Raw genomic sequence first — 27280 nt, 5'->3', positions numbered from 1 at the left:
TTTTGTTTTGTTTTAATTTTAGCCTTCCCTAGATATGTACCAGTATCTCATTACCATTTTTATTTGCATTTCTGTAATGACTAATGGATAACTTTGATTTGTTTATTGACCATTTGGAATCTTCTTTTTGTCTCTTCAAACCTTTTGCTGATCATTTAAATGGTGTTATCTTTTTAATTATTAATCTGTAGAAATTATTTTATAGGCATACTGAATGTGAATCCTCTGACACATTTGCCTTTATACTCTGTTAAAGGTATCTTTTGATGAATGGGAGCTATTTATAAAGTGCAACTTCTCACTTTTCCTTTATGATTTGTACTTTTTAATATCCTGTTAATGTTGAAGTTTTCATTCCCAAATCGGGATTATTCTGTACATACTTTTAACAACATTTTAAAAACTTACCGGCATATTGCAAAGCATTTGACATCATAATACTTCTTCAAGAATCCTTTTTAAACTAGCTACCTAGTATCCCATTGTATGAATGTGCATTCCTTATGTAACTCAACACTTACTCTTGTATATGCAGATTGTTTTATTTAAATAAAACCACTAAATCAATGAGTGCATTTCAAATCAGAAATCCAAGGTTTTTAAATCCCAATTCGACTAATTCCAATCTTCATTACTCAAGGAGTATACATAGAGCACCTAATATTTCCTTAGCATTGTATTGAATATGCTGGAGGTTACAAGAGAAAACCTCAGATGAGATTCGTCCCTAAGAAGCTTACAATATATGTGGTGACCCCTAACTTTACCCGTTTAGCAATACGTAATAATTCATAGTTCAGTTGCTAGTAACTATACATGGAATAGGAAAAATGTCAGGGGAAAGCAACATGGAAGGAGGCTAAATAGTTGGCTTCAAGAAAGAAACAGGTCTTGAAGCTTCATCACATGTTGGGGGCAAGCGTTCCACAGTGCAGGGACTATAGTCAATGGCTCGGAAGCAGGAATAAGCTGCGTGTGTCTGGAAGACAGAGGAGTCACTCTAGATCTAAAGTAAGGATAAATGTTAATGAGTTAGATGTAGGAAGTATGAATGGATAATAAAGATGAAGCCACAATGAGGGCTTTGCCATGAGTATCTGGATTTGATTTTAAAGGCTATAGGTCCACTGTGGTTGGAAGGAGGAGTGGGGGTGGATGTAAGGCTGGGAGCCGGGCTGTCAAATTGCAATTTCAGTAAACTCCTTCAGGTTCAGGATGGGGCGGGAAGAGCGAAGTCAGGATGAATGACAGCTGAACATTTATAGGAGTAATCCAAGGGCCAGGTGATGTTCTAACATTTACAGCTGATACAATTTTAAAAAGAAACAGAAAATGGATATTTGCCACCATGGCCTCTTTCTGATTCGAATAACCTAGACATTTCAAAAAGAAATGAAAAATCTTAATAATAATTATTGCGAGCTCTCTGATGAATGTTTTCTCTAAAGAACTTCTCTATACACAGGAAGAGTTATGATTCTTGGAAATCTGTCACTTCTTGGGAATAAGAGAAAAATAAAATGCATTGAACAGTGCTTTTCCTTACATAAGTCATGTGTCTTACCTACACAGAGAAGTATTAGAGCATAGCAGTCTGGTTCAAATTCTAGCTATGCCATGCTAAACAAGTCACTTAACTTCTTTAAGCTTCAGTTTCCTCATTTGTAAAATGGAGAGAAGAATAATTAGAAGAATCACTATCACATAATAAATGCTGGTTATTATTATCCTAGCCTATGAAGTGGATGTTATTATTTTTCTAGATTCATTAATTAAAATATTGGCTGCATAGAGCTAATTTATATTGGAAAAAGTACTGTCATTTATTATAGTGGCAAATAAAGAGTTAATGGATGTTAAAACAACTAATGAGCAAAGAGAACTTTGATCAAAGGCACTGTCTAAGGACAGAGCCCCATTCCTTGGCTTTGTGTCTATTATAACCACAGCATTATTAATAGTAATAAAGTGCTTGGTTTCTATAGAGCTAGGACTTGGAAACAAAGCCAAGTGACATATGTATATATTTATTTAATGGTGGGAGACCTGGCACATTTGGCGACAGGCGCAGTGTTCCACTCAGTGGGATGAAATGCGTGCCTCATGCCAGCTTCTTTAGAAGGACTGTTATTCGTCACAGCTGTAATGTTCCCTTCAGAGAGCTCCGACCGGAATGGAAAAGGCGCACTGACAATTTATATACAAAAGCCAACCCACGTTTGGCTTTGAAAATTCACTGGGAAAACTGTATGCAGTCTGTTAGTTATTCATGGACATGCTCTGGCCTCTGATGGAAGTGCTATGGTTTCGTTTGTTATCATCACAGTAAAATTAGAAAGCAGCAAAGAAAAATTAAAGGACAGCCATGTAGACACCCTCTAGCCGACAATCATTATGCATGTAAGGTTTCATGGTTCAGTTGTCACTTAAAAATAGTCGTAATTCACACAGCCCTGTGTTTGGAGTGTACAAACTGGCCTTCCCCCGAACTGTCCAGCCCTGCCCCCACCTTCCTTTGGTGAAATTATGTAGTCACCCTTGACCCTAGGAAAACTCAGCACACCCTGCCAAGATACTGTGGCCTAGGACGCACTGGCACCCTGTGTCCTCAAGCAGTACCATTTATATGAACTGAACTGGAACATCTCTTAACATCTAACGAAATGCTGTAACTGAAAATATAAATGTGCAAATTACTTTACAGTGGGATCTTGATTCAAAAGGAATATTGTCTCCAGTTAACCTTGCAGCCAGTATGGCTTTTTACCCCTTGCTGGATAGGTGCCTAAAACTGAAAACTGGGATTTCCCAAAAAACATATCATCTCACATCTGCAGATGGATGGTGTGCTGTTCTAAAAGCACATTCACATACACCCTCACATCTAATCTTCACAAGAAATGAGAGAGGGAGACAAGGCAATCATCACAGTTCCTATTTTACAGATGCAGGCACCAAAGTCCAGAAAGATGAGCTAGTTTATGCCATATCTCACAACTAGGAGGAGCAGAAGTGAGGCTCAAATCCAGTGCCCAGTAAAGAATACTACCCAGTACTTACACCACTTACTGAAATGCATTCTGCAAGGAAAATAGGGCGCTTTTTTTGCCTTTAATGATAAGTTAAATCTTTCAGTAATAAAGAATACAAATAAGTAGTTTCTTTTAGTCCTAGCCAGAAAAGCAAACATGATACTGGATTTCTTAAATATGAAATATATAAGAAGTGTGATGCTGTCATTTTGTTGGTTGATTTTTCCCCATAGAATCAGATTTGTACTCAGATTGTACAACCAACCTTGAACTGAGCAGCCACTACAGCAAGCAATGTGGTAGACATTGAAGATACACAGAGTCAATGTCCAACACTTGTCCTAACAGTCCTTTGTGGAGACAAGCAAGCAAATAGCTAATAGCTCATGATATTCCAAATGCTGTGGTAGAGAAACACACACAGGATGCTAGGGAAGCCTGGAGAAGTTGGGTATGTCAGTTAAGAAAGATTTTCTGCAGAAGGAAGCATCTAAGATTAATTTTGAAGGATGAATAGGAGTTCTCCAAGAAAAGAATAGGAGAAAGGAATTCTAGTAACGTTCAGAGACACAGGGATAGAAGAGAACAGGAATTAATAGTTTCCTGAGAGACAGAGGAAAGAGGGAGGAGATCATTTTAAAAAGGAATGGAATGGAATCATAACAATGCCTAATGTTCACAGAGAGCTTCCCATGTGCAGGTGCTGTTCTAAGCACTTCACATATACAGATACATTTAATGCTCACAACTACCCGGGGAGGTAGGAGCAATTATCAGCTCCAATTTTTGCAAATAGACATTGGAGGCAGAAAAATATTAAGCCATGTGGCCAGTATGCCATGTTTCATGGAATTTCCAGTGGCTTTCAACACTTTGCTATACCGCCTTTCAAAAAACGTGTGCTGGGGAAATGGGGAGAGGGAGATGGAGAACATACCACCTTTCCAAAGACAGAAACAGAGATGAGCAAAGTTAGGAAACCCTGTAGACTTTGGAAAAAGACTAAACCAATTGAGGGACTTTATATTTCAGAGAAGTGGGCTGAGAAGGTGGTATGGTCAGTTAGCCTTCAAGCCAGCTGTGCTCCTCAGGAATGTTCTGACTAGTCAGAATCTTGCCAGGTTATTAAGGAAGCACATGAGGAAGGCACATGAGTGTGTTGGAATGCATAAACCCTTTGACTGCAGATGTTCAATAAATATTGACTGATAACAAATCATATTTAGTGCTATAACTAAGATTAATAAAATTAACTGGAAACATATTTAATGTTAGCATAGTTATGATTCACGGCTAACAGGCAAAAATTCAATGGTAAAGTTTTATACATTTTCTCTTCTCTTTTGTAAGGACTTCAGTGTAGATGAAGCTACTAAGAAGTTTCAGGACAAATTTGCAGTCCACTTCTGACAAGGAGAAACAACTCTGTGATATTTTAATTGCTATTAAATATTACATTTAACATTTAAATTGTTATTATATATTAAAATTGTGGTATTTTAATGGTTAATCTTGCTCTCATTTTATTGTATTTTTCAGTGCTAATTTCCTCTTCATATCCACAGTTCCTTTTTAAAAATGTTATTGCACTATATGTATCTTTGAAAATGACCACAGATTCTTTTGCAATGAGGTAAAGTATAATTAAATACATACATGAACCAGATGTTACTTGAAAATGCCTTGGAGATTTAGTTAAAAATAGTTTACCCCCAACCCAAAGACCTCAAATTATCCCCATGATTTCCACTCTCCTATGGGCCATGCCAGTTCAGGCCCATTTATTCATTATTTTACTCAAGTCTTCAAGTATTTATTGACCACCTACTACATCCCAGGCATTGTTAAAGGCAGTAGCAACACAATGGTGAAAATCACAGGTGGAATTTACATTCTAGTAGGTGGGAAGCAGGTAAACAAGCAAACACAAGTAAAGGAAGAAAGTGCATGAAAGAGTTTTATAGCTAAAAGTTCAATGGAGAAAATGAAACAGGGTAGTGTGAGGTCCCATAATGTACAGGGACAGGTAATCAGTTTTCCCTGAGGAGTCTGGAAAGTCCTCCCTGAAAGGTGCCCACTGACTGGGACCTGAATGTCCTGCTTAGTGGCCTGCAGGTCTGAGGGAGGAGTAGAGGCACAGGGAACCAGTAGGGCCTGGGCTTTGAGGCCCAGCTGAGCTTGACACGCTGAAGATGCAGGGAGGCCTGTGTGGCTGAGGTTAGCTGCACTCGGGAGAGAAGGGCTGAGAGAGGGATGAGCAGTGGGCAGGGGTCAGATCACAAAGGGCTTTGTAAAAACCAAAGAAAGAGATGGGAGTTTATCCTTAGTGGGGGTCTGAGGGAATCTGCTTTATGATTTTTAAAGACAACTTTTTCTGTTTTGGGGAGAGAAGATTGTACAGAAGCAGAAGATCTTTAGAAGGTTCTTGCAGTTGTCCAAGGGACAAATAGTGGCTGCTGGACCTCCAGCAAGGTGTTAGGTGGACATGGATAGAAGGAGATAGAGGTGGGTTTGGTTTTAGATATGCTGTGAGAGATCAAACTTCCATCCTCAATCCCCACCTCTCCCCTCACTGACTTCTGTAAGAAGTTCAATTGCACCAAGGTTATACATTTTATAATTTTACTTAAGATTTGTAGGGCTTGAGGGAGGAGCTCACTTTGGGGAACATGTGGGCATATTCCATGGGGCCCTTTTATCTCATTTTGCCCCTTTTAAGGGCCCATGTGATCTTCCTGTCTATTCAATTGCCCCAATATGTAATCCTGTCCCCATTGCCAGCTCCTCAGAGGCAGCAAGCCCCTTTGCCCCAGGACCAGTTTAAGATCATTGTAAAAATATTAAATCATATGGCAACCCATCCACATTCCACATCCAATATTATTTACATGTAGATTGACTTATGACTGACTAGGTGATATGCTGTTATGGTTTGCAGGATTTTAATTAGACATTTATTTTATGACTTACTTTTCTGTTGCCTAATCAAGTTTTTTTTTTTCAGGCCTCAAACATTGTACAGGCAATTGCAAAACCTGCCTCCTCTGTGCCTGTGGAGCTTCATGATTCAAACAGCGGTGACCAGGCCTATCTGTGTGGCCCAGGCTCGCTGGTGTTCTGATGAGTGACATCGTCTCCATGCCACCGCACATGCACACAGAAGTGGTGTCAGCTGCTACAGTGTCCGCAGGTTTCCATGACACCACCTACGATGTGTACACCTCCCTCCCCAACACTCCCCTTCTTGCAAGGCTCCAGGGCCCGCAGGGCTTCGGGGGCTGCCTGCCTTCCTCATACGTGCAGGTTCCTCATCACTCCCACACTCCATTCCCAGGAACTTGGGCCTGGAAGGGTCAACCCAGAGCTTAGGACAGCAGAAATCCTGGGCCCTGGGTTTTGCACGGCTGACCCAGGGCCATGACATGGCCTCCACTGAGGACCCTGAGACCCGAGACCGGAGCTGAAGGTGGGTTGCAGGCCAGGCCAGCAAGAAAGCACCGTAAAAAAGGCTTCAGAACCCCCACTGGCGGGACTCCTGGGGAAACGAGATGGGGACAAAGCTGGAAACGAGAGGGAGAACACGGAGGGAGCAGGAGTACAGAGAAGGGCCACGGCAGGGACGCTGCTTGGAAGGCGGGCCTGAGCCTGGTGGGTCCCACCAGGGCAGCCTCACTGGTGGACTGCGGCCCCAGCAGCTGCTGCGGTTTGCACAGAGGAGCTGCCTAGGCCACCCCACCCCTGACATGCTCCCATACCTGTCCTCCCCATCTTTCTCCTCCTCGCAGAGGCAAGGGGTCCTCCCCATGGGTGCAGACCTCTGAAACCGAGACAGCAGATGGGGTTTGAACATGCTAGCTCTGGAACCAGACTGCAGGGGCTCAAATCCCAGTTCTGTGCTTAATCATCCGTGGGCCCTGGGCATATTTCGTAACACACCTGTGCCTCAGTTTCCTCAGTTGTAAATGGGATGAAAGTACTTTCCTGCAAAGTACTTAGCCTATGATTAAGACTCCATAAAGGCTTAGATACTATTATTTTTTAAAATTGTCAAAATGGGATCATAAAATTGTGGTTTATTTTAATGTTTACATTAAGAAATTATAATTGTAATTCAAAAAACACAGTGGTGTATAACTGTGTTATTCTCAGGTAATTACAAGAGTTTTCTTTCTTTAATCCATTTGTAGCACCTAAGAGGTAGTATGGTGCAATCATGGGAATGTGATTGGATCACCCATGGACCCTGGGCATATTTCTTAACATATCTGTGCCTCAGTTTCTTCAGCTCTAAAATGGGCTGGAAGTTTCTGCTTCACCAGGTTGTTGTGAAATTTCCTGCAAAATGCCTAGTACACAGTAAAGACTCCATAAATTCTTATTTATTATCATTTTAAAGAAGTTTAGAGTTAAGTGAAGCATCTATATCCATGACTATGTTTGTAAGCTCATTTATAAACAATGTCAAAATTCTGAATTTGAGGTTCTTTGCGAATATTTGTCTCCAGGCCAAATGCTTTTCCTGGCCCCTTTCTGATTCCCCACTCCCACCCTCATTCATATCTTGAAATGGCTAGAGCAGATGAATAATGGGCAGTTGGAATAGACTCTACTTCCTGGCTCTCTGATTTCAAATTAGATTAACAGAGTTTCCTAGGTCTTTAATTCTATAATTGGGTGACAGATATATAGCTTAAAATGCAAACTTAGAGGGAGAAACAGTGCAAGGCTAAACCTCACTGGTCCGATAAACAACTGAAGTCAGACCAGTCCCAGAGGAGATGAAGACCTGCAAGGTCCGGGCCAGAAGAGAAGCATGGGGAGAAAAGGCAAGCCTCCCTCATGGCACAGTTTTGCTTGAACTCATCTTGTCTGTATGCCCAGTACACACGGTGGGTAAGACCTGCAAGGAGTGGATGATGTTCAACCAAATGGTTCCTCATGGTGACAGACATGACTAAGTTAAAGCAGCCCATACTGCAGGAGACTGAGAGGGATGCAAAGTTCACACTGCCCCACAGTTCCCCCTGCAAACCCAATGCTGCGCACGAAGGGCTTTGTGGCTGCTACCCAGGGGAAGTTGCTCACAGAACTTTAAAAACAGGGGCCTTGGCAGCTCTCTGTGAAGCCCAGATGAAAGGCTACCTAGAGTAGCGCCGACTAGCTGACCTTTCAAAAGTCCTTTTATCCTTGAGAGTCTCTGGTTTTGATGTAGTGCTGAATATTTTTCAACTTCCTATCAAGAAAAGTCAGTAAGTATGTGAAAAACAAGGTCTGGTTCTGCACTAATTCCCTCAGGCATTTTTAAAAGATTTTAAAAAATGGATAAACATTGTAGTTGCTCAATAAATTAGAATTCCAACAAGATAAGAAATTTAAATTTTTCTACTTTGCAAATCTAAGAGTTCAAAATTCCTATAAAGGAATGCTTGGGCTGGGAGGTACCATTTTTTAAAATGGTGACAAGTCGTTGTTGCTCAGACCTTAGTAGGAACACAGCACATTTTTATTGAGTGAATGACTTATAGAGGCACACAGCATTCCATCTCTTAATATTAATTATTTTGGAGGAAATAAAGTCAATGAATAATGATGACAACTTAAAAAATTGCTTACATTTATCGAATGCACTATGTCACAGCTATCTGTTGCTGCGTAACAAACTGCTACACATGTAATAGCTTAAAACAATATTTTATTATTTCTTAGGATTTTATGACTTGATGGGCTCAGCTGGATGGTTCTTCTTTGCCACATGATGTCAGCTGGGGCTGGAATGTCCACGATGGATGGCTGTCTGCAGCCTCAGCTGGGATGGCTGGAACAGCTCAGGTTTCACTAGACATTTCTCTTCCCAGGGGTTCTCCCCAACAGGATAGCCTAACTTCTTTATATGGTGACTCAGGTCTTTAAGAGCAAGTGTCCCAAAAGGATAAGCCCCTATGTGTATGTGTAAGCATTTATTAAGGTTCTGCTTCCATACCACTTGCTAGTATCCCATTGGCCAAAGCAAGGTGTCCAGCCAAATCCAGAGTCGATGTGAGAGGGCTTCAGCACCAGGAGGCCTGGTTCCTTTGGGGCCCCCAGTGTGACAGCCCAGCACCACACCTGTGTCAGACATTCCACACCAACACGTTTGCTTTAAAATCAAAACTACCCTATAAAGTATATATATACTACTTAGAATCTTCATTCCAAGATGAGAAAACCAAGGCAAAGAAAGGTTATTGATTTTATTGCCTGAAGTCACACTGGTAAGACATGACGTGACAGAGCTGGGACGGAAACTCTCTAACCCTGGAGCCTGAACTCATAAGCCCGAAGGCCCAAGCACAGAATAGGAAATGATCAGCTTCCAAAAGTAAATGATAGCTCTGAAATATTTAGGCAATATTTGATTTAAAGGTTTACACATTCAATAGCATTCTTTCCAACAGAGGTCATATGCATCTTACCTCCTAAAAGAATTGTAAACCAAGAGAGGTTAGAGCCCTAGCTTGATGAGTTCTCTTGACCTGGGGTAGAATTTTTCTTCTCTTTGAGTCACTCAGCAACTTAATTTCCTCAACTGTAAAATGGGAATGATAATAATATCTAACTTGCAGGATGGTGGTGAGGGTTAAATGAGATAATATAGTGAGTATACAGTACCTAGGATGCTCTTGATGCATAGGACGTACTCAGAAACACGTATGAGTGTGCATACTAGACATGCTGACCGTGGTGGGGAGCAGATTTTAGAGGATTCATGATCTTCCACATAAGCTCACTGGAGAATGATTAGGGCAGTGAATTTTAACCACAGCAAAGCCTGTTTTGCCTGCCCACAGCTGGGAAGCATGGTCCAGAACAGGGTGGGAGAAATTACTTGTCTGGAACACCCAACTTAGCAACAACAGAAAAATAGACACAGGGTGTCTGGAAAACTCATGCTGGTATCCTCATAGAACTAGTCTTACTAATCCAACCTGACATAACCAGGCTCTCCTGCTTGCAAAATTAATCCAGCTCTAAGAATAATCTTTTTTGGGCATTCCCCCAAATTCAGAGAATCTTGTACTAGACCAGTAAAGATCAATTATTTCATCCTGGTCACCTTCTAGTAGATGCAACTATTTTGTCTCTAGTGAAGATGTGGAAAAAGGAAGAAAAGAAAAACCAATTAGTCATGGGTAACTTTCCAAACCTTAGTTTCCATTGTCTGGTTGTGCCAGCAGCTGTCTGCCGGTTTTGAGGCAATTTACAGCTGGGAGAAACAGGACTCCACATTTCTTCCTTTGGGGCCTGAATGATGGCTTTTTCCATGGTATTATGGTCACAGTTTTATACATGAGTTATGGCAGCTTTAAATTACAGCCACAATATTATGGGGAAAATGATAAATCCCTCACTGCCTCTTTTATCTCCAAAGCAGTTGGGAAATGCGGAGGAGGCCACTTACCCAAAAGGAATAAAGTGATGGTGGGGGACGTGTCTGGGTCAGAAAAGGCAGCTGGCAGCAGGCTTCCCTGAGATGCTCTCCAGTGCTAACACATCATACAAATCTCTCTCTCGCAGATACAGGAGGCAGGACAAAGTGAAGGAAGATAAGTGAGGAAAATTTTTTAATCTGCTCATTTTACTTTAGTAACTGATGGTATATTGCCCATACACTGATCTCTGAGGCCTCAGCTATACTCCTCCCAAGGCCTAGTTTTTGTTCTTTTCAGGGCAGATTCCCATAATTCATTAAATGTGTGTGTCACACTCTCTCACATGCCTGAATAACCCCTGAGTGTGGTATCTCAGGACTGTGGTATGGTGTCTATCATCATAGCTGTGTAAGTTCAGGTACAGTATTTAACCTCGTTGAGCTCAGTTTGGTCATCTGGGAAGTGGACACTTCCATCACAGTGTTACTGGGGAACTAAATGCCGTTGTTGGCACCTTCCTTCCTCTCGCCCTTCTTTCAGACTCTGTGTCGGTTCTGCGTCCCATCTCCTTCTGAGATGGCTTGCCTTCTTTCCATTGTCTGACTGATGGGTCATCATTCACCCGAACCGTGACAGGAGCTCCGGCAGCAGTCCCTGCCTCAAAAGGAAAGGGCTCTTACAAAGGCTTGCTCACCGTCCTCTGTCTAAAGCCCTCGGCTCAGCCCCATTGGCTACAGCAGGAGCACCCAAGGGTCTGCGACCTGGCCCTGCGGACCGCCACCCTCTAGTCCCGCTCCGCCCCCCACCTCGCTCTCCACATGGAGGTCCTGATTTAGTGAGGCAGTCAGCTGGCGGAGAGAGAACAAAAGTTTTTTGTCAGATGGCAGAATTGAGGATCCAAAAGATTCTTGCAACTTTGTGGTCATGAGTGTGAGCAGTGGCCAAAGCTGAGATTTTTGGTTGAAGTGTTTGTATGGAATTTGTGTTCGGGCCTCCTATCTTTGTCCTTGGAAGACCCTTAGCGGCCAAGCCTGATTTCTGAACAAATGCATTTCCTTGCATTCTTTACCCAACTTAAGAATTCAATTATGATTTATTCTGTTAATTATAACTGTTAAGTTATAACTGTTAAATTATAACTGTTCACTATAATTAAAAAAAAAGAAAAGGAAAGCAAGCTATATTTTCTTGATTTGATTAGAAAATTCCAAGGAATTTTAGTTCTGGGAAGAGACAAAGTACTTTGGAGCCTAGGGGAGCCAGCTCGGTAAGGGACAACTGGGGCAAAGCTGTGTGGCACAGTGATGACATTCTTGGGGTGCAACACCCTCACTCCACGTGTCTCCTTCAGTGGTGTTAGTAGGGCTTCACTCCCAGTATTTTAAGGAAAAAAGAAAATCATTTGCATTTTTATTTTTAAATTATTTTCAGGGCTTTATAGTCTACACAGAAGAGAATCAGAAGCTGAAGGACAACTTGAAAACCACACAAGAACAGTAGACTTTTACTGAGCTATAAAAGGGGACAAACTACTTACACATGCAGATCCAAGGGTGGCTCTCAAAAGCATCAAGCTAAGTGGAAGAAGCTAGATACAAAAGGTTACATGCTGCATGACTCCATTTACATAACATTCTGGAAAGGCAAAACTGCAGGGACAGAAATCAGATCAGAGGGTGCAGGGAATGGGGGTGGGAAAGGGGATTGACTATAAAGGGGCGTGAAGGAATTTGGGGGGCGATGGAGCTGATCTGTGTCTTGATTATGGTGTTATTGCAAGAGTATCAACACTCATCTAACTGCACATCTAGAAAGGTAAATTTTACTGTATGCAAGTCATATCTCAATAAACCTCAAACACACACACACATTCACAATGATCCCGCTAAGACTGGATAGAAACAGAATTTGTGGAAGTGTCTAAGAAATGGCCAATTGGATTTTGCCTGTGTTTAAGGTACTGGGGCAGATTTTGTTTGTAAAAAGGGTTCTGCTGCTAAAAACATTTGGAAACCACTGGATAAGATTAATACCTGTGGGGCAGCTGAGATTTCTTAAGAGAATAATGCTTACTTTGTATTGTTTTTTCCAAATGTACTTTACTACATACAAGACAGAAACCAGAGGAAGGAAAAAAAAATGACTGTATACATTTGCTTTCCCTGAATAATCCCCAAAGGGTTTTCTGTCCCTAGAATTCAGCCTTAACAAGAATGCTGTGCTTTCTTAATACAGCAGCAAAGGTTTGGAAGCCATCTATCTTTGCCAGCCTGGATAGGTGGACTAATAGACACCCCTCAGTGTGAACAGATGCAAGGCAGTGAGGCCTTTGCTCAGCCCCAAGGAGCACCCAAAGGGCTTTCCTGCCCCCACACACAGCCAGGGGAGCCCAGCACTCAGAGGACTTGGGAAAGTTCTGTAAGCCTGTGAAGCTGACTGAATAGATCATCCCTAAGCTGGGGTTTGGCTCCAGGTACCAGGCCGCTCTCCTGAATTCCGGTTGTGTAACACTCCCATCCGAAGGCCCTTCCATGAGGTGAGCACCCCTCTTTTACCACAGTCCCACCCTGCTTGCTGTTGCCTTCGCCCAGGACTTCTCCCTTTCCTGACCGAGCCCTGCAGGTGTTGATGTTTATGAAAACTGTTAGGGTTTGCTGATAAATATTGGGACTCAGGGTAATCATTGGAAGACAAAATTCCTTGCTCAATCATCTAGACTGCCTGTGTCATCCCTCCTTACCCAGCAGTGCCCTAACCGGACTCCTTCTCCACCCTCCAAACCTCCCTCGTTGGCTGCTGGAAGCCTCCATCCCTACGGCTCCTGTGGGCCTCCTCTCTCTCGGCTCCTCCTCCTCCCAGATGCTAGGCAGCTCCCTGTCCTGTCCCCTCCAGGGGCTGGGCTGGCAGCAGCTTCCCTTCGTGGCCAGTTCCCACAGGCCTCACCGCCAGTTTTGCTTGCCTGATCCTGCCCACATCTGTGTGAGGAGTCCTTTCTCACATTCTTTTCAGTTAAACCCTTTCATTGTTGAATCTTGATTTCTGTCGGGGTAGTGACCATTCCACCTCCCCAGTCCCAAATTCTGTAATGACTTCTTGGTGCCCTTAGGATAAAATCCACACTCCTTCCTGCCCACCCCCCTGACTTTATCTCCTACTGCTGTCGTCTGGTCTGTTAAGCTCCATTCTGTTTGAACTCTTTGCCACCTGGGCCCTTTGCACCTGCCATTCCTGGTCAGGAATGTTCTCTTCCCCATATATTTGTGCCCCTGCCACCTTCTCATTAGGGTGACAGATCAGATGTTACCTCTTCAGAAAGGCCTTTCCAGGCCACTTTAGGGAAGTAGCCCTCCTCCCCTAGACCCTCTCCATCTCATTACCCTATTTTACTTTTTTAAACCCCTATCACTGTCTAAAATTATATGAATTATATTTGTGATCCTGTCTGTTGTCTGTCTCTCCTCCATGCTAATGTCAGCTCTGTCTGATTTGTCACTGTAGTGGTCAAGGTCACAGAAAAAAAGAAATGGTGACGCACTTCAACTGAGTCAAATTAGAAGATTTTAATAAAGGAATCATTAAAAAAAAATAAAGGCAGCAAAGGGTTGTGCAATAAATATCCTGCCGCTTGTAACACCAGGGTAACCCATGTCTGCCAGAACTCTGAGAGGGGAGTGGAGTGGAGAGGGCTGCCTGGTGACGGAAGCTGGGGCCTTTAGTTGCAAACCCACAACAGTCCGGCAGGGAGGCAGGTTTGCTGGTCACTCTCATCCTTCCCTACCTTCCAATCTCCTGCCAGTGCCTCCCATTATCTGATGGGAAGTTGGTGGGCAGTCCATACAGGTCTGCTTCCCATGATGGGAACAGGTGAAGAACATGAAGAGTACATCTGAGGAAGTGAAGACACATGGCACGGCCACTGGATTTGCTAGGCTTGGACGGTGCTTGACACCAGGCCCATCTCATTTTATAAGCACAGGAGCACTGTTTACCTAGACCTGGGCAACAGGGCAGCCCCGCCTGGCAGCGGGATCTCGGAGAAGGCGATATGGAATGAATCTGTGTATTCCTGTGGGTTTGGCTCTAGGCTCAGGGGGCTGGTGGGGAACATCAACTCCCTCCTCAACATGGGACAATCAGGACAGATAAAGTCACTTGATGGTGGGCTTCCTGAATAAGGCTACCAAGATCTCACCCACGGCCCTATAAGGTTGAGAAAGAAAAATTCTATGGCTGGTAGGCTGTGTGTCCTGTGCCAAGGACATTTCTGAAGTTGGAGAACAATCTCTATTTATATGCATTGTGGAAACAGGAGCTTGTTTTGCATTGTGTTCAGAGGCAGAGAGGAATCAGGTAGCAAGCTGGCAACGTTTCTGATTTTTAAGGCATGCAGAGCTCTCCAGACTTTGTGGGGGTAGGAACAAGATCACCCTTTTGCAGGGTGAGTGGTTGAATGCAGAAGAGGCCAAGTCATTATACACTGCTGCCATCAGCTTGTAGCTAGGTGTGGAGTTCCTGTAGTGACCTGTATGGGGAAGGCATATCTAAGTGGATTTTTAATCAGAAACGCCCCCACTTGAGTGCCCACTACCTATGGGAAATGGAACAAATTCACCACAAAGTGAAGACAGAAAGTTTGCTTTGGACAGTAGACAGAAGAGGAGCCACAGATACACGACAGAGAACCATTTACAAGGGGGCGTGTTACATTACCAAGGGTGGAGCGGGAGACACTTGTCAAAGGGTTCGAACACTGAGCTGGAGAATAATATGACGTGATGAAAACTTCAGCCAGAACAATTTTCCCCATTTCCTTACTATAGGGCAGGTTGAAAGAGGAAGTGATCTGGGACGGCTGTAAAAATGGAGAGGTGGGGGGCAGACAGGACAGACTGCTGGGGTCCACAGCTCAGTCATTCCCAATTATGCCTGACAGCTGCATTGTGCCACTCATTCCAGAAACAACGGAGCTGCAAATAGCTGTTGAATACTGTGCCACAGCATTTACCTGGCAAATTTAATTTCCCAACACACCTTTCTGTTTGATCCATTCCATATCATTTGCATAGAATAATGTTTTGGCATTGCTTTCAGTGGCTATGGTGTTAGCTGGGTTACAAAAAGAAAACGAAACACCAGCAAGTGTTAATTTCTTGTAGGAGTTCTGCCTCCCATGGGGCACACAGCTGCCCACTTGTTGATTGATGACACACTGATCCACCAAAAAAAGAATAAAACCAGGAAGTCCGTGTTCTTGGGGAACATTAACTTCAAACTCACCCAATGCTGAACTTGTTCTTTCTTGTCATAAACTGCCCTGAGGCACCAGCTGACGATTAAGAAAGGTACTTTCTATATGAAATTTGCACTCGATAAATGGGCTCTTCATTTATTCAGCATTGATGGAACCCTTCGGTGCTAGGCGTGGAAGGCAGATATAAAGATGGGGCAGATGCTCCTGAGGAGCTCATAGTCTGGCGCGTGGGGACACAGTCGTGGCGTGGGACCTATTAGGAGACACTGCTGCTGGAGGCTGGGGCTGGGGGCGTCAAGGGAAGTGTTACAGGGTCTCCGCTTGCCTCTCAGATCCACCCTCCACTTGCTCTGTGCCATTCCACTTCCTCACCATCCTCCCACCTCCAGCCTGCCCACTGGCCTCCGTGTCCCCCACCCTGATAATTTCTTGCTCTCAGCCCCCTGCATCAGTGAGCTCCTGTGCCTGCTGCCTCCAGTTGGGGCTGGTCTGTGGGGCTGAGGGGTCAATCCTCTGGGATCCCTTCTGTCAGGGTCATGGCAGAGTGGCTGTATCTACTCCTGAAGGGCACAGCTCCTGTCAGGTAGCCTTTACCATACAGCCCTTTCCTCCGGGGTTCGCTAACCTTCTCTCCCCTGGCCCTTTGTAGCTTCTGGGATGGTAACAGTGCTCCCGGCCACAGTTCTCTTAAACCATTTTTGGTTTCCTAAAACCCTCCTCACACCTTTATCACTAGTCCCTTTACTAATTCTCCCAGTTACTACAGATACAGTGCCATCCCCTTCCTTCTGGATCCCGACAGTTATGGAAGACTTCCAGAGAGAGGTGACACCTAAGCTGAGTGTGGAATGGTGAGCAGAGTTATTTGGTGAAGAGGGGAAAGGGTCCAGTCAGGAGCAACAAGCAGCCCATGGAAAGAACGGAGGGAAGAGAGCTCACAGGATGCTCAGAAGGCAGCGCATGACACCTGGCCTCTCCTTCTCCTTCATCCCCAGCCTCCTGGACACCGAGGACACTGAGCCCTGTCCACCCTAATTCCTCACCATCTCTCTGACCTTGCTGCTGCTCTCCCTCTCCAACACCCTAATAAATTCTTGCTGCAGTTATACACCAGCTTTGAAATCATCCTCATATCCCTGTGAAAAACCCTTTGCTGTCGCCTCATAACCTTCAGAATAAATGCAAACTGCTGGGCAGGGACCTCATGTCCCTCGGCCCCCGAGGATCTGGGCGCTGCCTACCTGTCTCCTGCCTGAGCCACACTAAGTCTGTGCCCCAGCGCACATGGAGCTCCCTTTGCCTTCCCACTCCACCTCCTTCCTGTCCTCTAGGCTCACTCTGCTCATCCACAGGCAGCCTCTGGCTTTGCCCATCTGTCCTCAGTGCCCAGCCCTTCCCCCTTTGCCATGTCCTGTGCTTCCATAGTGCCCCACACTTTTCTCTATCATAGTCTGACTCACAAAAAGCGCGAGGTTTCCTTTGCTCCTCTGTCTCTACTCTAAGATGCAGGCTTCTAAAGACAGGGGATGGATCTTATTTTCCTTATATTCAGGCATACTGCACATAGCACACATAGTAGGTGCTCAACTAATGTTATTGACTAGTGAAATAACTGCAACTAATTTACTAGGGGTGGAATGTGGTGAGCAAGGGAAGGAAAAGAGAAGGTAAATGAGGTGAGGATGGAGGCAAGCAGGGTCCATATCAGAACAGACACAATAGGCCAGGGCTTTATCCTAGGGCAGTTGGGAGCCATGGAGGGTCTTAAGCAGGTGTGAGGGCTGGATCAGATGTGCATCTCATGCAGCTCTCTCGGGCAGCACCAGTGAGTCAGACAACCATGGAAGATGAAGATGGTAGTGATGGGGGCAAGAGGCATGCCAGCCTGTGCCTAGACAGGGTAGAGTGAATGGAGGGCTCCCAAGTGGAAAATTATTTGAGTTCATGGAGATGAGTAGCTGTGGCATAAATGCAGAGGCAGAGAAAGGCAGGTGTACTTCCGGCCAGGGACTTGACTGGCCATCCACAAGACATGGAGCTACTTACTATATATAAAACCTCAGCCCACAGAATAGAAGCCTACAAACTCAACTTGTAGCATGAGGGTTAAGAGCACAGGCTTTGACATCAGAAGGAGCCTCACAAGGATAGAGACTTTGGTTTGTTCACTGCTGTTTCTCAGTGTCCAGGACAGGGCCTGGCACACAGCAGATGCCCAAGAAATATTTGTGCAATGAATGAAATCCCAGGTCCACCATTTATTAACCATGTGACTTCAGCATTTTTTTAAAATTTTTTGTTCCTGTATGCCTTGGTTACTTTTTCCATAAAACAAGAAATAATTATAGTTACTAACAGAGGGCTGGCACGATGATTACATGAGAATAAAACATCTAAGCAGATTGCTTGAACTATGGCAAGCTCTCTCAGAATAGCGCAGAAATGAAAAACCCTGGCCAACCCCAAAAAGAGAATTTCCTTCTAGAATTCCACTTCTTTGCCCTTAGCTTTCAAAATGCAAATGGGCAACTTACCCATTAGACAAAGGGCCTTCAAAAATGTTTCCTTTCTTTTAAAATCAGAAGAAAAAGGAATAAAATAATAATTAATATGTAATAATAAATCTGGCCATTTGTAGTCATCTTTATATCAGTGCAGTTATAAAATCTGATTTTAAACTTTTTTTAATGGCTTAGAGCCCATGAAAGTCATAATGTGTCACTGTTTCTCTCATTGTCCTGCTCTTGTTATTTCAATGGATAATTTGACTCAGAACTTGATTTTAAAAGCAGTTACTAAGCCAGAATGAGAGGGGCTTCCTGAGATTGGGTGCCCGCCAGGTGCAGTACTGAGTAAAGAAGAGGCAGTGAATGAGGATGATAAAAAGATGGAATAACCCAGAGAGAAGTGCTGTGTCCTCATACAGCCGATGATGTGGGTGGGTGGAAAGTTCCTAACACATGACCCCAGCATGATGAGCTCTGTGTGTCTGCAGGAAGGTGACACAGCACTGTGACATCATGTCATCTTCCAAGTCAGGAGCCTGAAGCTAAAAAAAATGTTCCTAACCTATAAATAATAATACATAGTACAATAGAGGTATGATTTTCCTTCTTGATATTTGTAATGTATTATGTCAGAATTAATCTTAATTTTGCTGCAACATCTCATACATAATCTCGAAAGAAAAATAATAATGTGTAAAGTGTGAGGACATCAATGGGGTTTACAACAAGAGTATTCAGATAAAATTTCAACCACTTGGGCAAACAGGAAAATAGAAGGAAATTATCAGAATACTTCCACAGGAAAGTCACCTCTGGGATGGAGTGCAATCAAAACTGGCCTTTTTAAATTTAAAATGCTCTTTTTAAGGCTAGAAAAGATGCATGTTAAAATATCAGCAGTGTTGGAAATACAGGTAATTCCTGTATTCTGGAGGATGGACTTGTGAGTTACTTTATCTTCTCTTTGCTCATCTCCATTTACTTCCATTTTTACAATAAACACTGCATATTTCGTCTCTAAAAATCAATACAATTTTTCAAACCCAATTATACAAGTTATAATGTTATACATTGAGGAATTTCTTGCAAGAAACAATTTGAGGTACATGGTAGGGCTGTTTACAAACTGAAAAACTGAAATTTTTCTAAAAAGTGTACTTGACTAAAAAGTCTAAAAGAGTGTACATGACTTTATCCCTTTTTAAATTTAAAATGCCCTTTTTAAGGCTAGAAAAGATACATGTTAAAATATCAGCAGTGTTGGAAATATAGGTAATTGTTTCTTCTCTATATCTTTCTTTCTAGCCTTTTTTTAAACTTTCTCTTTGTATTCTTTATTCTTTTCTAACTAGGAAAAAACTATTTCTACCTTTTAAATTAGAATCCAGAAGACTGTCAGATGCCCATTAGACAAAGTTTTAAGAAACATTTCCCCTGAACATTTCTTTCATTGAAATTCAATGTGATTTTGAGAAACAAAACAAAACAAAAGCTATTGCCACAACTTTGACATCGCCAAGATTTTACTAAATCATTTCCCCATTAGACCTGCTTCTCCTCCCTGCTTCACTCATTGTGACCATTTTTGAGTTCAGAAACTCGGGCACTTGTTTCCTGAATCAATGGGTTGCAATGGCTATAACAGCCTCATGGCAAAAATGAGGTTATGTTTTGGATGGGCTGAGGGGAAAGGCATGCCAGGCAGGAGGAATGGTGTAGACAAAGGTGGGGAGTTGAGACTATACACAGTGTCTTTGGAAAATAGTGTTGAGACCCTAGGGAACAAGTGGAGAGTTTGGGAGGGTTTGGTGGGAAGTACAATAAAGTGGGCCAGATTAGAGGACCTTCAATTTCAGACTGAGGTGTCCTTGGGTTATCTAAGAGGTGATGGGGCCATTGGGTTTTTGAGTAGTGAAAGGACAAGAAGTAATTGAAATTTTAGAAATTTCGAGCTGAACGCAAAAAGATCAGTTTTACTATTGCTGTTCATATCAGGGATGAGAAAAGTCTGGATTAAGACAGAAGTAATGAGAGAGAGAGGAAAGAGTGACCAGTGAGAGACCTTCTGCAGTAGTCAGGGTTCTCTAGAGAAACAGAACTAATAGAATATGTGTTTTTTATTATATTATTTTATTTATAATTATATAAATATATATTTAATAATATAAGTATATATGTTTATTTATGTTTATATTATATATTTATTATCAGGAATTAGCTCATTTGGTTATAGAAGCTGACACGTCCCAAGATCTGCAAGTTAGGGACCTAAGAGAGCTGAGGGCATCAAGACTCAGGAAAACCTGATGTTTCAGTTCAAGTCCAAAGTCAGAAAAAGACCAATGTCCCTAGGCAAAGGCAATCAGGCAGGATGCATTCCCACTCTAGTGGGTTTGAGCTATTCAGGCCGTCAACTGATGGGATTGGACCCACCACTCCGGGATGGGACTCTGTACTCACTTGACCAATTCAATTTACTCTGCCAATTTAAATGTTAATCTCATCCAGAAACACTCTCACAGACACATCCAGAAGAATATTTAACCAAATGTCTGGGCACCCTGTGACCAGTCAAGTTGACACATAAAAATTAACCATTATACTTTGTAAAGAAAAAAATTTACCATTTGCATTCAGGATGATCACCTGCAAGGAGGATGCCGCAGGTTTCCTCTCACCTCGGGAAGACACACCCCCTGACGTCTCAGACGCAGGCGATACTTCCAGCCCACAAGGGCAGACGCTGAGCAGTCGGCCACCAAGCCCTGGGGCAGACCTCACAGTTATGGCTATCAGCCAGAAGCACAGGCTTATCTGTCCAGACACACCTCAGGACATCCCACCAAGCAGGAGCTATTGTTGTGTTCTCTCCCTATACAATTTAAAGATAAGAAAAACCAAGGAGAGGAACATTTAAGTAACTTGCTGAAAGTCTCACAGCTGTTAAGTGCCAAAGTCAGGACCAAGAGGGGAAATAAACTCCTGAGTACCCACCACGGATTGGGCAATGGGCCAAGTCCTCAGGATACCGTGGTTAGTCCTTTAGTAACCCCAGAGGCTATTATTATTATTCCCATTTTATTGATGAAGAAACTGATATTTACGGAGATTAGGAATCTCACCCAAGGTAGGCAGATAACTCAGGATTGGAGTTCATGTCTCTTTGATTCTAATGCTCTAATGCTCAGTTCACTGATGTAGGACAAGTCACACAAACACAGAGGAAAAAATTAAAGACAACCAAGGACAGTGAGTCAATTCAGACTGAATGACTGGAATAAATGAGCCAAGAAATTCTGATTCACTCTTTGGTATCTGTAAGGATAAAGTCCATTGCCCCACTGCTTAGCCCTGCAGTTTATCTCAGGCCTGTCTCCTCAGCCAAGACCTAGTGGGTTTCCTCTTCCATCCCACCCTCAGGCTTGTGTTCAAATACTCAGGGCTTGGAACCAAGAAGGGCTGGACATTTTTTTATCACAACAGAGAAGAAAGCAGTGTTAGCAAACTGAAAGCAGAAAGCCCAACTGACAGATGTACTTACACTTTGTACAATGCCTCTTCCCTTAAAAACCGGGCAGCCCTGATTCACCAGCTGTCTGACTAATTAGCACAACGTTCTTTGGACACACAGAGCTCAGAAGCCTCCACCAATACAAGTAAGATCAGCTCTTCGGCATTGCTTCTTCCTCTCTGTCCGACCAACATCTAGAATGGAAGGCTCTTTGGCTAGGATCTTAAATATAATTTCTTCAATGTGGAGAGATCAGTGGATGAAGAAACAAAAGAACTAGAAGTTTACTGGGGAATTCGGTTCATCTTTTCTGCTAGTTTCACTCCTGTGTGACCTTGCAGGGGAGGGACAACAAACTAAAAACAAAGTCAATTTGTTGGGACCATATTATTCAGGTTTACACTGAAATAAAACATTTGTTCCATCCCTCTCCTACATTTACCTGGTTTCCTGGAAATTCCTTTTAAGATCCTAGCATCTCACTACCCCAAATTTTAAAATTCCACAAAAACACAACTAACATTTATATGACATAAAAACAGATCAGATTGACCTTAGTGGGAGGTATTCTGACCCAGTAAATGATGGTTTCCTATCCCCTATCCTCTCAGCCAAGTCACATTATCCACATTTGTCTGCACTTTCCCCATAAATGTGACTGAAGGCTGTCTATGATCCCCCAGGAGGAAGTATTTCATTTTCTCACACCATACCTCTGATTTGGCACTTAAATCCATGCAGAGAGGGCCTCTGTGAGACTAGAGAACATAGAATTGCACACCTTAAGGGAGTGTTCTCTGTGCACAGTCCTCTCTCTCCAGTTGATTTGCCTAGTCTCTGAGGGTAGGGGGCATGCCCTGGGCACCTCAGAGCCCCCACGTGGAATCTACCTTGGGGCAGGCATTCAATGCAGAGGTTAGAAGTTCCAGCCCAAGAGAGCAGGTCAGGGAGTAGCCAGAATGGCAGCAAGGGAAAGAGAAGTCCAATACAGAGGAACATCTACAACTCGGGAGGAAAGTGCTCCCATAATCCCCGTGATAGCCTGACTCAGATCTGAGTTGGCCACCAAGTTCCAGAGGTGCAGGAACAAAGCCCAAAACGGTGTCATGTGACTGCAGTGGGGAGAGGAGGCTGCAGCCTCTTGGCAGCTAATAAACTGACTAAAGGGTTCAAAGAAAACAGCAAGTTGTGCCTGCCACTCCCTGCCAAGGACTGATAGGCCTTGGAAACAATTGGTGGAGTTTCAGTAATTACCAAATGTCCTCTGCCCCTTGATTGTGGGTGGCACTGATCTCTGACACAGTTTGTAAGTCCTGGCAGGCTTTGAGAGGGCAGAAAAATCACTTGCCTTTGGGTGGTCGGTATTTCCATATTTAAGATGGTTGTCTCAGCTGCTATTTTGGAAACAGTGTCACAACTAAGCTATGAGTGCTTCACTGTGATGTTCCTTTGTAGTTGACACTCTGTGTTGTAAAGGACACTTTTTTGTTCTTTGTTTCAAGAGGTGACCCATCTAGATAGTTGGTTGTGGTAATGATTATAAAGCAGAAGGATTATTTAATTTGCATTTAAGCAAGAAGCCACAATCACTGATCTTCATTTTGAAAAATACTATGCCTGTTGCAAAAACCATACATTTTATAGAATGCTTGGTAGTAAGGGTGGCTCCAGAATTTCCACACAGGAGGTGCTCAGCATTCTAATATGCTTGGAAATAGAGGAAGAGGCTGGAAGCTGCATTTGCGTGGCACCTTTCATAACACTGAGCTAATCTCAGTTGTCCATTATCAAACAATGAGAGGAGACTGAAGTCCCCCAAACTAAAACCTCCCTCTCCCTGCCCCTGAGCCTTCACTGCTTAGCTTAACCCTGCATTTCATCAAGATCCAGTCTTTTCTACCAAGCTCCTCCCAAGCAAATATTATTTGCTTTTAGCATTTGACTCTCAGATCAACTTTGCTGATTTTCAATATGTTTATTTCAAACTTCAATTTAAACAGCAATATGAGTTACCCTTGACACCCCTCTTTGGAACCCACCCTCTCTTCTGCATCCCCCACAGTCACAGCCTGAAATCAGGCCCCCATCATCTCTCTCCTAGACTATTGTAAATACTCCCACCTTCCCTCCATTCATCCTGTTGCCTGAGGGACTCTCTGAGTGGGTAGGGGAACAAATCACTCCCGTGCTTCAGTAGTTCTCTGCAGTGTCCAATCTGACTTCCTTAGCATGCCATCTCTAGGCTTTTATGATGTGACGACCCCTGCCTACCATTCTTAGGAAAATGAAAATGATTCTGTTGTGGAGGTTAACAATGTAATGAAGGCCTTTGTAGAGAACCTCCACGATTAGAGTTTTCTGAACACATTTCAGCATTTTGCAGTTGCCCCAGATGACTTCCCCTTGCAGAGAGAGCAATCCCCGCCCAAGAAATAATGACCATCATTTGATTCTGTCCACAAATGAGTTCTCTAAGGCTCTTCCTAAGGACAGTCCTACAAGGGAGCATGGGACTGGTCAAATCAGGGGAAGTCACATAGCATTCCTTTCCTAGGTAATTGCCTTTACGTTGATGGCAGACAAAGGTTTAGGAATACTCTTTAGTGTTCCGAAAGATTTGAAGAACTAAAATGTAAATAGCCAATCTAATTACCAGCATTATTCAGAAGCTCTTGACTCAAGAACAACCCTATTAAACAATAAAAGAAAGAATTCTATTCGGTCCACTTGAGCCCAGAGCTGTTGAGGCACTGGGTTGTCCAGAGGTGACTTGTGCACTTTGCCTTGCACTTGGCAGCTGAGACCTACAGGGATACTTCCTCTGTGGGCCTTGGGATCATACAGATGAAGTATTAAAGATGAGTGGAGGTGGTAGCAGGCAAGCTCCAGCACTGAGGGAGAGACCGATATTGGTCTGAGAACCAGCCAAGTTGGAAGGGGCCAGCCCTTGGCAGAATGCCCAAGGAAGGAAATGGAGTTTCTCTCCTGGGCCACAGCCTCCTATTTGGAGCCCCTCCAGGACACCTAATCAGAGGGATGTGGAGACAAGGGCAACACTGGACGTCAGCAGAGAGGACTGAAAATCCCTTTAACTATATGATCTCATGCAGGGATTGTCAAACTACATGTGGCCTGTGGGCCAAATCCAGGCCAATACCTGATCTTGTAAATAAAGTTTTATTGGAACCTATAACCACTCTAGTTCATTGATCAATTGTCTATGGCTGCCTTTATACCACAGCAGCAGAGCTGAGCAGCTGCAACAGAGACCATACAGTTCTCAAAGATTAAAACATTTTTTATCTGATTCTTTACAAAAAGTTTGCAGACCCTTGGCCCAGAGCAACTGACTTAACCCCACTTTCTTTATCTATGAAATGTCAATAATAACATTATTCCAAAATTTTTTATGGTAATGCCAGTAGGTGTTAAATAAAAATAAATATGCACATGTGGAAAACACTAGGTTAAAACAACATTGGATTTCTTTACTGTCAGCTCTGTCAGAGACTTTAAGAAGCCAGTAAGGGAATATGCCCTGCATTTCCCAAATAAACTTAACCTTGGAATCTTGTTGTCATAGAGTAATATACAAGATGGTGGGGTGCCCATATCTCAAGGGTGTGCAAAGACTCCCGAGGGGATACAGGTAGTTTAAAAGGAATCAATTTCCATATCTACCTTTATTTCAGATATTTTCTTTCACAAAACTGATCCACCTAGAATAAGACTGCCTTCCCACTACTGTGGCCTTTCCCCTTCATAAGACAGAGGCTGGCCTCTCACTCACCACATATCTTACCATGAAGCCTTGCACTGGGGTCCAACAGCAAGAGGGCTGTTAAAGGGGCAAGGATTGCACAGAGCTTACTGCTCAGGAGAAAGGACAGGTAGATAAAATTGTCCAGGTGCACTCTGCCAAGCAGGTTGGGAACTTTCTCGGTCTTCAGGTGCTCCAGCTCCCTGGCTGGCTACATAACTCCAAAGACCCCCTCTGTCATATGCAGCCTACTGTGCCTTTCTCCTGGCCAGCCCCTCCTGGTTCACAAACCGGCAAACCCTACCCTGGTGTTAGGTCAGCCAGAGGGAAGCCCCATCTACAGCAACTACAAATTCAAAGCATAGAGGCTTATACCTGTGTGCTCAGCCCACTGGTTCAGGCAGTGGAGGCAGGCATAGCAGCCAGGAAGCAGGAAACAGCTCTTTCCTCCCCTCCAGGCACCAACACAACTCCCCTGCGACCCAGGACATTGCTTCAGAGGCTGAGCAGCTCCAGAGAGTAGAGCTTGTGGGCACTAGAGGGCACCATATACAAATATGAAATGCAAAAGGAACCTGGTTCAAAGTAAAATTATGAGTACAACCCCTGAGAAAGATACAAACGAAATCAACCTCATGAATCTTCCTGAAAGGGATTTCAAAATAAAAATCATTAACATGCTCATGGAGGTACAGAAAGATATTCAAGAACTCAGGGTTGAATTCTGGTCAGAGATCCAATCATTGAAGAGCACAATCAGGGTATTAAAAGCAGATTAGATATGGTGGAGGAGACAATAAATGAAATAGAAATTAGAGAAGAGGAATACAAAGAAGCTGAGGCACAGCGAGAAAAAAGGATCTCTAGGAATGAAAGAATATTGAAACAACTGTGTGACCAATCCAAATGGAACAATATTCACATTATAGGGGTAACAGAGGAAGAAGAGAGAGAAAAAAATGATAGTGTCTTTGAGGAGGTAACTGCTGAAAACTTCCCCAATCTGGGGAAGGACATAGTCTCTCAGGCCATGGAGGTGCACAGATCCCCCTACACAAGGGATCCAAGGAAGACAACACCAAGACATACTGTAATTAAAATGGCAAAGATCAAGGATAAGGACAAACTATTAAAAGCAGCCAGAGAGAGAAATAAGATCACATACAAAGGAAAGCCCATCAGGCCATCATCAGACTTCTCAGCAGAAACCTTACAGGCCAGAAGGGAGTGGCATGATGTATTTAATGCAATGAAGCAGAAGGGCCTTGAATCAAGAATACTTTATCCGGCAAGATTATCATTTATATCTTCCTTAGTTTACTTAATCCTATGTAACTAATACCTGTTCTGCTGAAATCTAGTTTTTTACTAGTTTAGGAGTAATAAAACAGTGAGTATAGATGACAAAAGACTTACAAATGACAATGGTTAAAGATCTGATGAAAGCTTACTGTAAGACAGTTGTCATAAGGGAATTTGTATATTTCTGTAACACAAAACATTCAGTAACAAAGTTTAGCATCATTCCCTGTGATAGTGCCTTGCAGGTAATTATATATCAGATAAATAAGCCAAATTAGCCATATACTTTCTCCAACAAGAAAAAATTCCTCTGACATGTTCCAGGGGCCCTCTGGAAAATATCAGAGTTAACTAGAGGTAAAAGCACCTTTTTGCATTTGATTTTGGGAAGTTTTCAGAAAAAAGTTTCTTTGGCACTTGCTTAAGTAGGATTATGGGTTGCTATGAAGCAATACTTATCCATTTAACCAGAATTACAACAAAATATCTCAAAGGCAAATAAAGAAAG

This window comes from Manis pentadactyla, chromosome 1 (genome assembly GCF_030020395.1).
Source record: "Manis pentadactyla isolate mManPen7 chromosome 1, mManPen7.hap1, whole genome shotgun sequence".
NCBI lineage: Eukaryota > Metazoa > Chordata > Mammalia > Pholidota > Manidae > Manis > Manis pentadactyla.
Note: the sequence above shows the minus strand (reverse complement) of the source record.